The 13,732-nt window shown below is 47.1% G+C and overlaps 1 protein-coding gene across 1 annotated transcript in view; it reads left to right on the top strand.

Moving 5' to 3' along the window:
• LOC138521249 (neuritin-like) overlaps positions 1-13,732 on the top strand; it is a 55,817-nt gene that overhangs the window by 25,482 nt on the left and 16,603 nt on the right. The gene's annotated exons all lie outside the window — the stretch shown is intronic.

Raw genomic sequence — 13,732 nt, 5'->3', positions numbered from 1 at the left:
CTAGAAGTTCAGGCTGGACAGCCCCTTTGGGGGTGGGACCAAGCCTGATTTGCATATGGTCTTTCCCCTTTCTGTAAAGGCTTGGCAGGCAAGGAACTGTGGTTTGGAGGGTTGCCCAGAGCAATGCCAGAGGTTTAAGATAAATTCTAAACTTTCCAAGCTTCAAATCCATTGTGCACTCGAGGACCTTCAACGAGTATCCACGCTTGCTTTCCCTATATGAGTAATTTACTGTCATTGCTCGTTCCTACTATCTGTTTACATCAAAAGATAAAAACAGCAATGGCTAACAACTAAATACACAAATCAGGGTTATAATTAAGAAGGAGGTCAGTAAGCCTAATACTGTGTTGAATTCAATCTGTCTGCCCGTCGCACGTCATCAAAAATCCTGCAATACCTCCAATTTAATTGTAAACCTGGTCTGCACAGAGATGGTGATGCTTGCTTCCAGGATTAGCCCACCTATGCATGTTTCATTACTAGTCACCTCCCATAGGTTACCAGCAGGCTTGGATTTGTTGAAAAATAGACACAGAGACTCCACCTACTTGAGCGGGCAGGGAAGAACCCTCTAGGAATTGTGCTGAATTGGGGCAAGCCCCCCACCCTAATTCATACATTTATAAATGATAGGCCATTAATAATCATGGAGTTGAGTCAATCACTCTCAACATTTTGAAGTGAAGTGCAAGACTTTTATTAAACAATGCCTGAATTGGTACGGTATGATACATTTAATCAAAACTATATATACACAGCTGCCATCTGTAGTTGAATTTAAATGTACATCTATTTACATCTCACTTCCCAGTCATCCATTCTGTTGTTTACCTCCTTGGATTCTTTTGAACATTCGGTCGGAGCAGGCTGCACCGGCGGGCTCCATCCCAGGCGCCCACCTGCCATCTTCCTCGTATCACTTGGACATATTTAGAAACCTGTATTTTCTTGGATCTCTTTTTGGACATCTTTATTTATAAAGAGGCTTTCAGATGGGAAAAGAGGGAAGGAGGGATCGTTAGAGGGATGGTGGACTCTCTGTGGGAGATTACCCTGTAACACGCAGGGAGATGCAGCCATGTATGGACCCCTATGAGCGGACTGCTTTGGGCTGGCCTTGGAAACTGAAATGGGTGGAATGTATAGAGTTCTATATGGGAGAGCTTGAACGGAGGGGTGCCTAGATTCCTTCATATGCTGGCAGCACTTACTGGGAACTTAACAGCATTGGGATTTTTTAAAGAAGAAAGATATCTTAATGCAAGACTGTGGGCCAAGTCTTCTCTGCTTGCCCCTAGCATGCCTCCTGTCCTCTCATGGTCAGTCAGATGCCCTCAAGTGGAAGGGACGTAAAGCATAAATCCCTTCAGAGGCTCTGTTAGCAATGCCCACCGGGAGCATGTCTGTTGGGAGGCTTCACAGGCCCACAAAAGTGATGCGTTCTTCCCAGATCCAGCGTGGTTTGAGGTCCCCTCCCTGATCTAGCAGAAGGGGGGTCTCTGTTAGGGGTTGTGCAGTATTCTCTTGATCTCTCACTAAGCAGGTCTGGTTTCAGCTTACACTCAGGCTAGGAAAAGAAGACCCTCCTTTCTGGAAGTAGGGGCTTTTACGTCTTTATTCATTTGCAGAACACGTCGTCCTGATCTGGCGGCCCCGTCCAGCTTCTCCAACAGCATGGAGGTGCTTTACCACCTATTAGAGGAACAGACAACCTACCATCCAAGGAGCGTTGCTAAATTAATGATATCAGTGACATGGATGATAACCTCTTGCCTTGAACTACCAGGCAGTCTTTGCCCCCTTTTCCATAAGAGACTCCCTTTGGCACAGTGGAAGATCGAGACAGATGGATGGTACAGGGGACATGTTGAGTGACCCCCCTTCCCAGAAGGTCGTAAACAGGGAATTGGCCATCCCAGAAGGCGGTTACATAGGAAATTGCCCGTTTGCCAATCTTCCTGCAGAAAGTCTCAAATTTTTCACCAAAACGTCCAGGTGAAATAATTGGAACCTTAAAGAGCAATCGGCGAGGTATTTGCAATAGAAAGGAAATGCCCCTATCAACATCACTGAGATATTAGCTTACAAGCAAAGGGTAAGCCCTAAACTTGCCTGCATACAGCTTTAAATGGGCAGTGCTCTGCTAGAGATTAGCTGAACTGCTTGGAGCATGCGCACCTTCTGTGAACACTGCGCATGTGCTCCTACCACACGCCATTCCTGTGCAGGCAGGTCTCAGAAAGCATGAAAACAACCACATTCTTCTTCAGTCGGTATTTACCTTACCAGTCGTTTCCTTGTGCAGAGATATCGCATGACTTCCGGGTCTCGCGAGATCTCGCGTGTAAAGCGGAAGTGCGGCTCCCACGCTTCGTGCGGCAGAGAGCCAGAGAGAAGGCACGGAGCAACATCGGCTCCCGTGTGCTCCTCCATTGGACTGATCTGAAGCATATCTGTAGAAACTAGAGACTCAGTTGTGGAGCAAAGTTGCAGGGCCTGTTGCCCATTCATTGGAAGCAGAGTAATTATGCATTTAAGAAGCTGATGTTCAGAATTGAATAAAGAGGCCTCATCAGCAACTCAGCAGCCTCCTATGTGTTATTATTATACAACATAATTGGCGACAAGGATTACCACTGAAACCCACGCGGCGCCATGCAAGGAGCAACACCACCACCGCCATTCCTGCAAACACCAGGTAGGCCTGCCATTCCTTGGCCGCAATGGCAACCCTTATTCACCACGTATTTAGAGGCCTTGGGTGGTGCAGGCTACACGGCAGCGAGACGCAGAGCAATGCTACTGAATGCCCTGGACATCGAAGGCCAAAGAGTGTTTGAAAGTCTCACTCCGGAGCCAGTGGCCGGCGACAATGATGTCGTATTTAAGGAAGCTGTTAGAAGAATAGTCAAAAGGTTCGCCAGCAAGGTGAATACTGTCCTACACAGGATACAGTTTTACAGCCGCAAACAGGAGGCGTCAGAACCAGTAGACGATTATGTGACCAAACTGCGTGAATTGGCGGCGCTGTGTAACTCCGGAAACAGCGCAGAAGGATTGATCTGCGACATGCTGGTGGTTCATACCAACACCAGAAAGGTGCAAGACAAGTTCATTCTAGAGAAAGATATGCTGTTGGAGAAAGCCATCGAAATACGAGAGCAGTGGAAGAGTCTGCAGGTAGGAGGAAAGAATATGCAAGTGGGCACAGCTCAGCCGAAGTACAAGCGATAGCTTTCCGCCCAAAGAAGGAGAAGCCGATCTTTGACACGAGAGAAGGGAAATGGGCAAGGAAAGAACCGTTAAAATGTCACTGGTGCACCAGCACAAAACCCTTGGCCTTTGACAAAGAGTGCCCAGCAAGGGACAAAGAATGCTCAGTGTGCAAAAAGATTGGACATTTCTCAATAGTGTGCCGATGGCGTAACAAAAAAGTCACCAGTGTCAACTCAGAACACAACACAGAAAGAGAATCGTCCTCTGACGAAAAGGGGAGGCCTACTGTTATAATGGTGAACAGCCCACAAGCCAGGAGAGAAAAGCCCTACTGTGCCATCAAAATAAACGGACTGGAAACGAAAGTCATGGCTGACTCGGGCTCTGATTTAAAGGCATGGTCTAGTAAAAAATGTTATTTAAAAAATAGATAGGCAACATAAAAGGAAATACTAGCATTCTCTTTTTTAAAACTTCCTATGTAAAATTTTGAGCTATTCAAGCTCAAAATTCGCAAAAGCAAGCACATGGGCGCATCCATTTTGTGAAATGGATGCCCTCCTGTGCTGGCTTTTGCTTTTACGGCACTAATGAAGGAAAAGCCAGCCAGCTGTAGTAAACAAAAGCTACCGCTGGGTGGCTTTCCCTTCATTAGTGCTGTACGCGGAGGACGGGGACCGGAGACCGGAGCAGGAAAGCTGCAGCTGAATCTCGGTAAGTGCTATTTTTTTTTTTTTTTAAAATAAGCACTAGCTGGGTTTTTTTTCTAAGTTTTCCGGAAAACTTAGAAATAAAACTGCAGCTTTAAAAACGTATTTATGTTTGCGGTCGCTTTTGAAGCGACCGCAAACATAAATACAACGTTATTGTGTTGGAAAACGCTGCAGTTTTTCTTTCCAAGTTTCTCAGGCTCCTCCGGCTCGGAGGAGCCTGAGAAACTCGGAAAGAAAGCAGCGTTTTCCAACACAACCGCGTTGTTTCTGCCTGAATCTGCTTTCCCATTTGGGGCTCTCCACAGGGAAATGCCCCTATCAACATCAATGAGATATTAGCTTACAAGCAAAGGGTAAGCCCTAAGCTTGCCTGCATACAGGTTTAAATGGGCAGTGCTCAGCTAGAGATTAGCTGAACTGCTTGGAGCATGTGCACCTTCTGTGAACACTGCCCGTGGGGAGCCCGAGAGCCCCAAATGGGAAAGCATATTCAGGCAGAAACAACGCAGCATTGCGGAAAACAACCGCGTTGTTTCTGCCTGAATCTGCTTTCCCATTTGGGGCTCTCGGGCTCCCCGCGCGGAGCCCGAGAGCCCCAAATGGGAAAGCAGATTCAGGCAGAAACAACGCAGCATTTAGCATTTCCCATTTGGGGCTCTCCGAGAGCCCCAAAGGGAAATCAGCTGTAGGCAGAAACACTACGCGACATGTAAACACAACCGCGTTGTGTTTCTGCCTGCTGTGGCTTTCGGAGACCCAAAGTGATAGCCACAGCAGGCAGAAACACAACGCGGTTGTGTTGGAAAACACTGCGGTTTTTCTTTCTGAGTTTCTCAGGCTCCTCCGAGCCGGAGGAGCCTGAGAAACTTGGAAAGAAAAACCGCAGCGTTTTCCAACACAATAACGTTGTATTTATGTTTGCGGTCGCTTCAAAAGCGACCGCAAACATAAATACAATGTTTTTAAAGCTGCGGTTTTATTTCTAAGTTTTCCGGGCTCCTCCAGCCCGAAAAACTTAGAAAAAAAACCACAGCTAGTGCTTATTTTAAAAAATAAATAAATAGCACTTACCGAGATTCAGCTGCAGCTTTCCTGCTCTGGTCTCCGGTCCCCGTCCTCCGCGTACAGCACTAATGAAGGGAAAGCCACCCAGCAGTAGCTTTTGTTTACAACAGCTGGCTGGCTTTTCCTTCATTAGTGCCGCAAAAGCCAGCACAGGAGGGCATCCATTTCACAAAATGGATGCGCCCATGTGCTTGCTTTTGCGAATTTTGAGCTTGAATAGCTCAAAATTTTACATAGGAAGTTTTAAAAAAGAGAATGCTAGTATTTTTTTTTTTATGTTGCCTATCTATTTTTTAAATAAAATGTTTTACTAGACCATGCCTTTAACTATAATACCCCTGCCCACGTACAAGGAGATGATGGGCACAGAGACAGTCAAAGTGTTCAGCACTCGGCACAAGCCCACAGTGTTCGGAGGCACATCCATTGACCTACTGGGCTACATCAAAGGAAAAGTGGAATTCAAAGGGAGAGAGACCACCAGAAAAGTTTACTTCAGTCAAGAAGGCCCAGCAGTATTACGGTGGGATGATCAGGCAAAACTGAAGATTAAGCTAGACCCCAGCTCAGAGGACCAGGTACTGTCAGTCAGTTCCAGAGGAGCGCCGGTAGCGAGAGAAGATTATCCAAAACTATTTTTGGAAGGGCCTAGACACATCAAAGGCTTCGTCCACAAAATACTACTCAAAGCCAACGCAGTCCCAGTCAAACATAGAGTAAGGCCAGTACCTGCGACTGCAAGAAACACGCTCAGAAGCCAACTGGACAAAATTATGAAAGAAGGCACCATCGAGGAAATCAAAGCATCAGAGTGGCTGAGCCCGGTTGTGCTTATAAAAAAACAAAATTCACAAGAGTTAACGGTATGCATTGATTTCTGCAGTCTAAACCTGGAAGTAATCGCGGACAGCTACCCCCTGCCGAGCATTAACAAGTTCATCCTCATGATGAAGGAGGCCAGAGTGTTCTCAAAGTTGGACATGAGGAACGCGTACCATCAAATACAGTTACATAAGTAATCCAAGCCATTCATTGCATTCATCACCCCGTTTGGCACCTATCAGTTTACGAAGATGCCGTTTGGCCTATCATCCGCAGCCTCAGTGTTTCAACGCATGATGAACACGCTACTACGGAATGACGGAATGTCAAGAAAGTGTCCTATTTCCAGGATGATATCCTGGTATACGCTGCAGATGAACAGACACATGATGCCACGTTGAAGACAGTCCTTACCAAGCTCCAAGAAGCGGGAGTGAAACTAAGGTATGAGAAATGTGTACTCAAGGCACAAGAAGTCGAATATTTGGGGTACAAGATATCAGTGCAAGGCATAAGCCCCAAGCAAAACCTGCTGCGAGCAATAATCAAAGCTCCCGAACCCACCAACGAAGACAAAGTGAAGTCATTCCTAGGTCTGGCTGAATTATATGCCAAATTTATCCCCAAATTCTCAGAAACCTCAGCCCCGCCTCGGGAGCTCCTCAAAAAAGGGTCACAGTATACGTGGCAAGAAGCCCAGAAGAATTTGTTGGAAAACATCAAACGACACATAGTGGAAGCGCTGTGCCTGCAACCGTTCAACCCAGACTGGTGTACAGTCATTACCACGGACGCCAGCGTGCATGGACTAGGAGCCGTCCTCACCCAGAAAAAGGGCGACACAGAACATGTGGTTGCATTTGCATCCAATGCCCTATCACCAGCTGAACAAAATTATTCCACAGTCGAGAAAGAGATGCTGGCTTGTGAATGGGCTGTGGAACACTTCAGGACGTATGTATGGGGCACAAAGTTCAAGTTGGTCACCAACCACGAGCCCCTTATCCATATGCTTAGCCCAGGAGGCACCAAAGTGTCGACACCCAGGTTAACACGCATAGCAGCCAAACTGCAAGAATACACTTTCGAGGTACAACACATCTCGGGGTGGAAAAATTCGCAGGCAGACTGCATGTCAAGATTGCCAGAAAGAAAAGACAATGCCACCACCTTCTTGCAAGAAGAATGCATTGAAGCATCCAGTACAGATCTCAGGGCACCAGACTACCTACAGCTGAGCGAGAGACATTGGATGGAAGAAGACTGGAAAAAACCCCACCATGGTGAGAATCAGGGAATAGATCAAAAATGGATGGCCAGATGAAAGGGCAGTGCCAGAAGTAATGAGACTATATTGGAAAGTGGCAGATGAAATCTCAAAGACTGACGGCATAATCGTGAAAACCGACCAAGTGATCCCGCCCACAGGCATGAGGAAAACCATCCTGTGCAGAGCCCATGCATGCCATTTAGGAAACACCATGACGCGACGCAGAGGGAGGGAAGCCTACTGGTGGCCCTCCATAGATCAGGAGATTCATACAATGATCGAGAGATGCCATGAGTGTCTCAACATTGACAAACGCTTGAAGATCAGACAAGCGCCCATGATTCCTACTGAAATCCCCGAAGCTGTGTGGAAGTGGGTCGAAGCAGAGTTTGTCCTCAACATCACGACTGCCACCGTGATAGAAGTCCTTACCGCCATCTTCCAGAGGGAAGGGCTCCCCAGCGAGTTAGTGACAGACAACGGGTACAATTAATATCTAGAGACATGGAACTGTTCCTGAAGAAATGCAACATTTACCAGAAGAAAGCAGTGTTATATCATCCCCAAGCCAATGGGCTTGTGGAGAGGGCCAACAGATTTATCAAAGAAGCCATCCAATTAGCGACTGCCCCATTTCGCATGTTGAGAGGGAGGAGAGCAGCCTCCACACTAGTGCCACCCTGGTTGGCCAGAGTAAGAGAAGACGAGGAAGTAGACATGTCGGAAGTAGTGTGGAGAATAGGGAACAGCAAAGCATGCATGAAAAGGTGGAGTGACAGAAGAAGAAAGACAAAACAAGGGTGGGAGGTAAAAGGAGATTGGATCAAAATACGTTTACCGACCAAAGATCAAATGACTGGCTCAAGGTTCAGCAGACCCATAAAAGTGATTCACAGAGGAACCAACCACGTCCGCACCGAGGACGGCCGCACATGGAACATGGAGAGAGTAGCCATGTTCGAAAAGAGGCAAGAGAAAGAAAAGACCCATGAAAGACCCAAAACCTATGAAGTACCGGACAGAGAGGCGGAGAGAGAATGAGAGCCGGAGACGGGCAGAAGAGAAGCCGAAGAGGAAGAAATTGAAGCAGATGCACCCATGGTGGAGCAAGAAGATGATCATAAGCAGGACGCCAATGGCGAGAGGGATGACCGGCCGAGAAGGGAACACAGAAGACCAGTGAGATACAATGACTATGTCCTGCAGTAACCTGTTTTGCATTATTAAAGGGAGGTGTGTAGAGATATCGCAAGACTTCCGGGTCTCGCGTGTAAAGCGGAAGTGCGGCTCCCGCGCTTCGCACACAGCAGAGAGCCGAAGAGAAGGCACGGAGCAACATCGGCTCCCGTGTGCTCCTCCATTGGACTGACCTGAATCATATCTGTAGAGACTAGAGACTCACATAAGTGGAGCAAAGTTGTAAGCCTGTTGCCCATTCATTGGAAGCAGAGTTATTATGCAGTTAAGAAGCTGATGTTCAGAATTGAATAATAGAAGCCTCATCAGCGACTCAGCAGCCTCCTGTGTGTTATTATTATTATTATACAACAGCATAGTGCACTGGCAGGGTCCTGTGCCTCCTGCTGGGGGGGTACTGAATGAGGTGTTCTCAGGGCCTGGTGCTACTACCTATGATGTGATGTGGGGCCCAGAGGCAGTATACGGACCCCCGAACCAAGCCCTGGTTCAGTGGCAGAGGACTGTCACAAACCGTGCATGTGCCGATGCTGCACCAGCCACTTTAAAGTTTACACCAGAAGATTAGGTGTATTACTTTCTTATAATAGTTATATTGCTCCGTGGATGAGCCCGTGAGACATAGACGTGGCATAAAACGTACGCTTGGGGAGTGTTTGACTCTGCCTATTTTAATACTGTGGAACAAGCAAGGACACTACAGGAGGGAGATCCTGGAGTACTTTGATTGGGACATCCACCCCTCAGCACACTGACAACACATGCTCCATTCAAAATGGCAGATAAGCTCTTTCAGATCTAGGTCCGCGTTCGGCAGTGGTCCCACGGAGTGCCGTTTAACACAAGGGCTGAAAAGGGCAACTGACCGTATCAGCCAGTTAAAGTTCTTGATAGCTCATCGCTCGCAGGTGCAAATGCTTAAGGGGAAAATTACCTGTGGGGAGGGGAAGAGGCTCTATGACACCCACAAACCCTGAGACCACAGTGAGAGACTGAGGAGCAGGTGATAATAGCATGGAGATTGCGGCTTTCGAGAGAAGACTGTGATGGCGACCAGGAAGAAGGTGGCAGGAGTGTAGTGGACGAAAGCTCGGCTGAGGCAGAGAAGGAGGTGGTGAAGATACAAGGAGGGGTTGCGAGGACCGTGGCAGTAGGAGCACCAGAGCGATGGAGCCAAGAAGTTGAGAGGAGGGTGCTGGAAGGAATATTGGAGCAGTGATTGATAGGAGCAGTGAGGAGGAAATTAGAAGGAGTTGAGAGAGAGAGAGAGAGAGAGAGAGAGAGAGAGAGAGAGAGAGAGTTTGCTCAACATGTATGTTAACTGCTGTATTTTATATCGCTTGTAACTATCTATGTGTGGAACTGTAACACTTGTAATTTTGTGAAATGCGCCCAGATACCTACGGGTTTGGTGCACTTTACAAATCAATAAACAAAGACACAAACAAAGGATGAGAGAGACTACCCAGCACGATTTGGCAGGGAACTACAAGGGCTAAGTGATAAAGATGGCCAAAAAATAGGTCAGGAGTACTCTATACAAGTGGCTGAGGAAAGTGCCAAGGAATAGAAGAACAAAAAAGAAGGGGTCAGTGAGGCAGAGGTATATAGTGAGGCCCCCTTATGAATTAGAGTGCTGTGAATCATTGAGTAGGAAATAAGAACACTGCCCCGGAAACTACCCCTTTCCAGTGGCATGTATGCTGGAGGGATAGGTAACTGGGCAGTGCAGTCTCTTCCAAAAGCTGTGTAGTTGCCAATGTGGTGCCATGCAAATAAGTAAAGCTATAAGTGCCAACCCCGAAAGGGATTTGGGGAGTTCACAGGCTGCAACAAATGACCTGTTTGGAGGTCAAGGCAATAATGCACATTGCCTGACAGAGGGACTCTTGATCGAGAAGTGCCAAGGGCCCACTCTCTTCTAGAAGTGAGGAGACCTTCATCCCTGCTGGACTCTGACTCCAGACAGCATGGCTTTATTGAGACCCGTAGAGATTTCCAGAAAAGGGTCTGCCACGGTCAAGCCGACAGAGCCTCTGACAGAGGTAAGCCCTGGGTAGCACTAGAGGACGTTGACAATGATGGAGCCCATGATGAGAAAAACTGCTCTAGAAAAAGGGAACAATGCATCCACAACCTCGCTGCACTGCCCCCGCCTAGCCAATGGCCAGCACTGTAGCCTTTACGGCAACTCTGGTTCCATATCTCAAGCCGAGATCTCCCCTAAATCTCCTCTGTAGTAACAGGGCCATCCAGCACAGTCCTACCACAGAGGCAGTGGTCGAAGTGGGCTGGAGCGGTGTTCCTCTGCTTTTTTTAATTAGGTTTTACTGATCCTATCCCTTTATTTTAAAAAGAACCGGTCCCGGATGGTTTCGTTTAAAATAAAAGTGTAGCAAGAAGTTGAAACTTGAACTTCACTGCAGTGCATTTAACATTCCCTTAATCCTTTAAGTGCCAAGGACGAGATATCTCGTCCTTGGCAACAGGGAGGTAATCCCAAGGAAGAGATACCTCGCCCTTGGCACTAAAGGGGTTAAACAGAAGGTGCATGTGTCAAGGAGTTTGTATTGTGTGTGCGAGGGGGCGTGGCGATGGGGTTTGTGGGGAGTAGGGCAGTCCAGTACTACTTCTTTTCTTACACTTCGACCACTGCACAGAGGTCTCAATGCGACTGTACCTGCCCCTTGACTTTCAGGCCTTCCCACCTAGTCCCTCACAGAGGTCCAAATGCGACGGTGGCGTGCCCTGTCCTCCATGGGTAATCTTTCACAGAAGTTGTGGATTCCCCACATCTTTCATCCCCTTTGTACAACGTGCGCGAGGGACCAGACGATAGTGTGAGCTCCCAAAAGAGAGCCTAGAGTGCAAACTATAAAAGGATAAACGATAACTTGAGGGAAGAAACTGCCACTGGGAAACTATGCATTGATGGGAATGTTCTATGTACATTATTTCTCTGGAACGTCTGCCGAAGATTGCAGTTGGGTGCACTGCATTAGATCAGAAGCTGAATGATGCCAGTATGCAAAAGACAATCGGCCTCATTACGAGTTAGGCGGAAAATCGGAGGTAAATCCTCCAAAAAATACCCCAGAGGAATTACCGTTACCGCCACTTGGTCAGGCGGAATTTACGCCTTATTACAACTGGTGGTGGTGGATTAATTCCCCATTTATTTTGGGTCCATTGGACGCAATGGGGCTTTTTTTTGCAGAATGAATGCGTCGGAATTGCCGCCATGGTAATTCCACCCATTCTGCTGATTTTTCAGCTTTCAGTGGGAAGATTTGCGTCCAGGGTTTTGCTGGAGGTAAATCCTCCACTCAAAACACAAACTCATAATTTGGCGTATTGGTAAAATTGGCGGTATCTCAGTTACTGACAATTTTAACACTTACCGCCTCACTCGTAATGAGGCTGAATGAGAACACTGTATGCTGTCGCATCTACCTGAAGGGGTAACTACCCGCTGTCCTGTGTAGCTCCTAAAGGGTGCCTGTCTCCCAAACGGAATAAGTGTGGATACACAGCATGATGGGGCAGAATCGGTTTTTATATTATGGGACCCACTAAAGTTTTTTTGTATTGTTCTCTTGTTTCTTTGGTTTTTTTAGATCTCTGTCCCCATTTTTGTGTTTAGGGGGACTTCAATTGAAATCTCTCTGCCGGTGCAACCCTTTTTCCTATACTGCCCCAGGGTAGAACAGGGGGGCTTTTTAAGCCACCCCATTTTGGTTATAGAGGAATTTTGTCACCATACACTTGGGTTGTCGAGGCAGTTGGTGGCAGCTGTAATTTAGTTTTGGCTTGATCAGGAGTACAGCCATTTTTACCGCATTAAGAACCAATGGGATAGCCATTGTGGCTCAAATAATTTTTTTTAACTCCTACTCTTGGCCATTTTGGTTTGGGACATCCTTTTGTTGGAGGGAACCAAGGGGAAGGCCTAACATGGCGCTTGTGCTTACAAGGGATGACTGTGAGCCGAGCCCTGCACCATCTGTAGCAGTTTGGATTGGTCCTGTGACCCAGACAGCCCAATACACAAATTGCATGGATGGACCTGAGTGTCTGGCAGTTTTTAGAGCCATCCTTATTGACTGGTCAACACAACCCTTGGGTGTGTGATTGGAGTGCTGGCTTAGGCCTGCCTATGAGTGAATGTGTATATCTAGGGGAGGCATAACATTCATCAATTCCGCTGGATATACCACAAGGCAACCAGGTTTGGCCATACTTGCTGAGACCTGGCTTTTTTGTCTCTTGCTCCTTTTTCACCTTGTGGCTACTGGACATTATTGCTGGGTTTTTCTCCTCCTTCACTGGTCCTCCTCACTTGCTGGACCACATTTCTCTTCCTTGCACTATTTCTGGGCCTTTTAACCACTGTCTTTCGGGTTTATCCTTCTGGGCCTGGTACCTTGATGTTGAAAGCCACTGCCGGCTGGAAGGGTGGTGGAACACCACTATCCATCTTCTGCTCTTTGTTAGGGTAATCTTGGTTCACTCCAGTGTTGCACCCGTCCTCGGACTGTTTGTCAAGTGGCTGCTCCATTTTCTGCTTTGAGCTATCTGGATCCACTTGGTCTTGGTTCTACGTCTTCATGGTGACTTTTCCATTGTTGCTTCTGCTCATGGCTGATGGGTCACCTTCCTGGGATGGCATATTCAATGTTTTAGGTTTGGGTCATCTAGGTCATCGCTCATACTGGGAGCAAGTCCCTTCCTATCGGTAACTCAACCCATAGAAATAGCCTTTCATTCCTTGGGTTGTTTTGGCAATCTTTTGCCAAGTCCTTGCAACTGCCAGAATGGTACCTACCTTGGTATCCTGGCCTGCAGGTATGTTTTTCAGATTTTCAATCATGGTTCTCTTGGGCCCGGTAGTATTAGGGTTCTGTGGGTCCCCTCTACCAGGGATCGGGATTGACTTGCATTGGCCTGAATCCTGCTTTGCTTTCTTCCTTCATGATTCTTCTGGTTCTCAAACCTGGAAATGGGACTCTTTTTGGGGGTCTCCACTGATGTCTTCTCGGGTTGGTGGCAACACTTTCCACACCTGTGTGGTACAACAGAGGTTTACCTGCCTTTTCCACATAACTGGGGCTCTGCCTATTGAATTTGTTCTTCTATTCCCTAACGGGAACTTTTACTAACTTGGAAAACTCAATTAAAATTACTCTTAAGGGTACTTACATGAATACTGGTGATCCCACTTGGGTGCCTGGAGTTTTCTACAAGAGACTAGAATTGTACCCGTTGCCACTGAAGTCATATACATGTTTACATCATTGCATTACCCTCCTGTCTATGGAAATATGTTGGGTTACAGTGTATAACTGCTGGTTATTTTGTAACCCTTGATTTCCTAGAGTGTAATGAGACCATCAATGTGTGGTTTTGTGACCCAACATGTATTCTAAATGTTGATAGCACACTGGGT

The sequence above is a fragment of the Ambystoma mexicanum genome, chromosome 13, assembly GCF_040938575.1.
Source record: "Ambystoma mexicanum isolate Mex_15411 chromosome 13, UKY_AmexF1_1, whole genome shotgun sequence".
In the NCBI taxonomy this organism is placed as follows: Eukaryota; Metazoa; Chordata; class Amphibia; order Caudata; family Ambystomatidae; genus Ambystoma; species Ambystoma mexicanum.
Note: the sequence above shows the minus strand (reverse complement) of the source record. Positions and strands in the feature narration are given on the sequence as shown.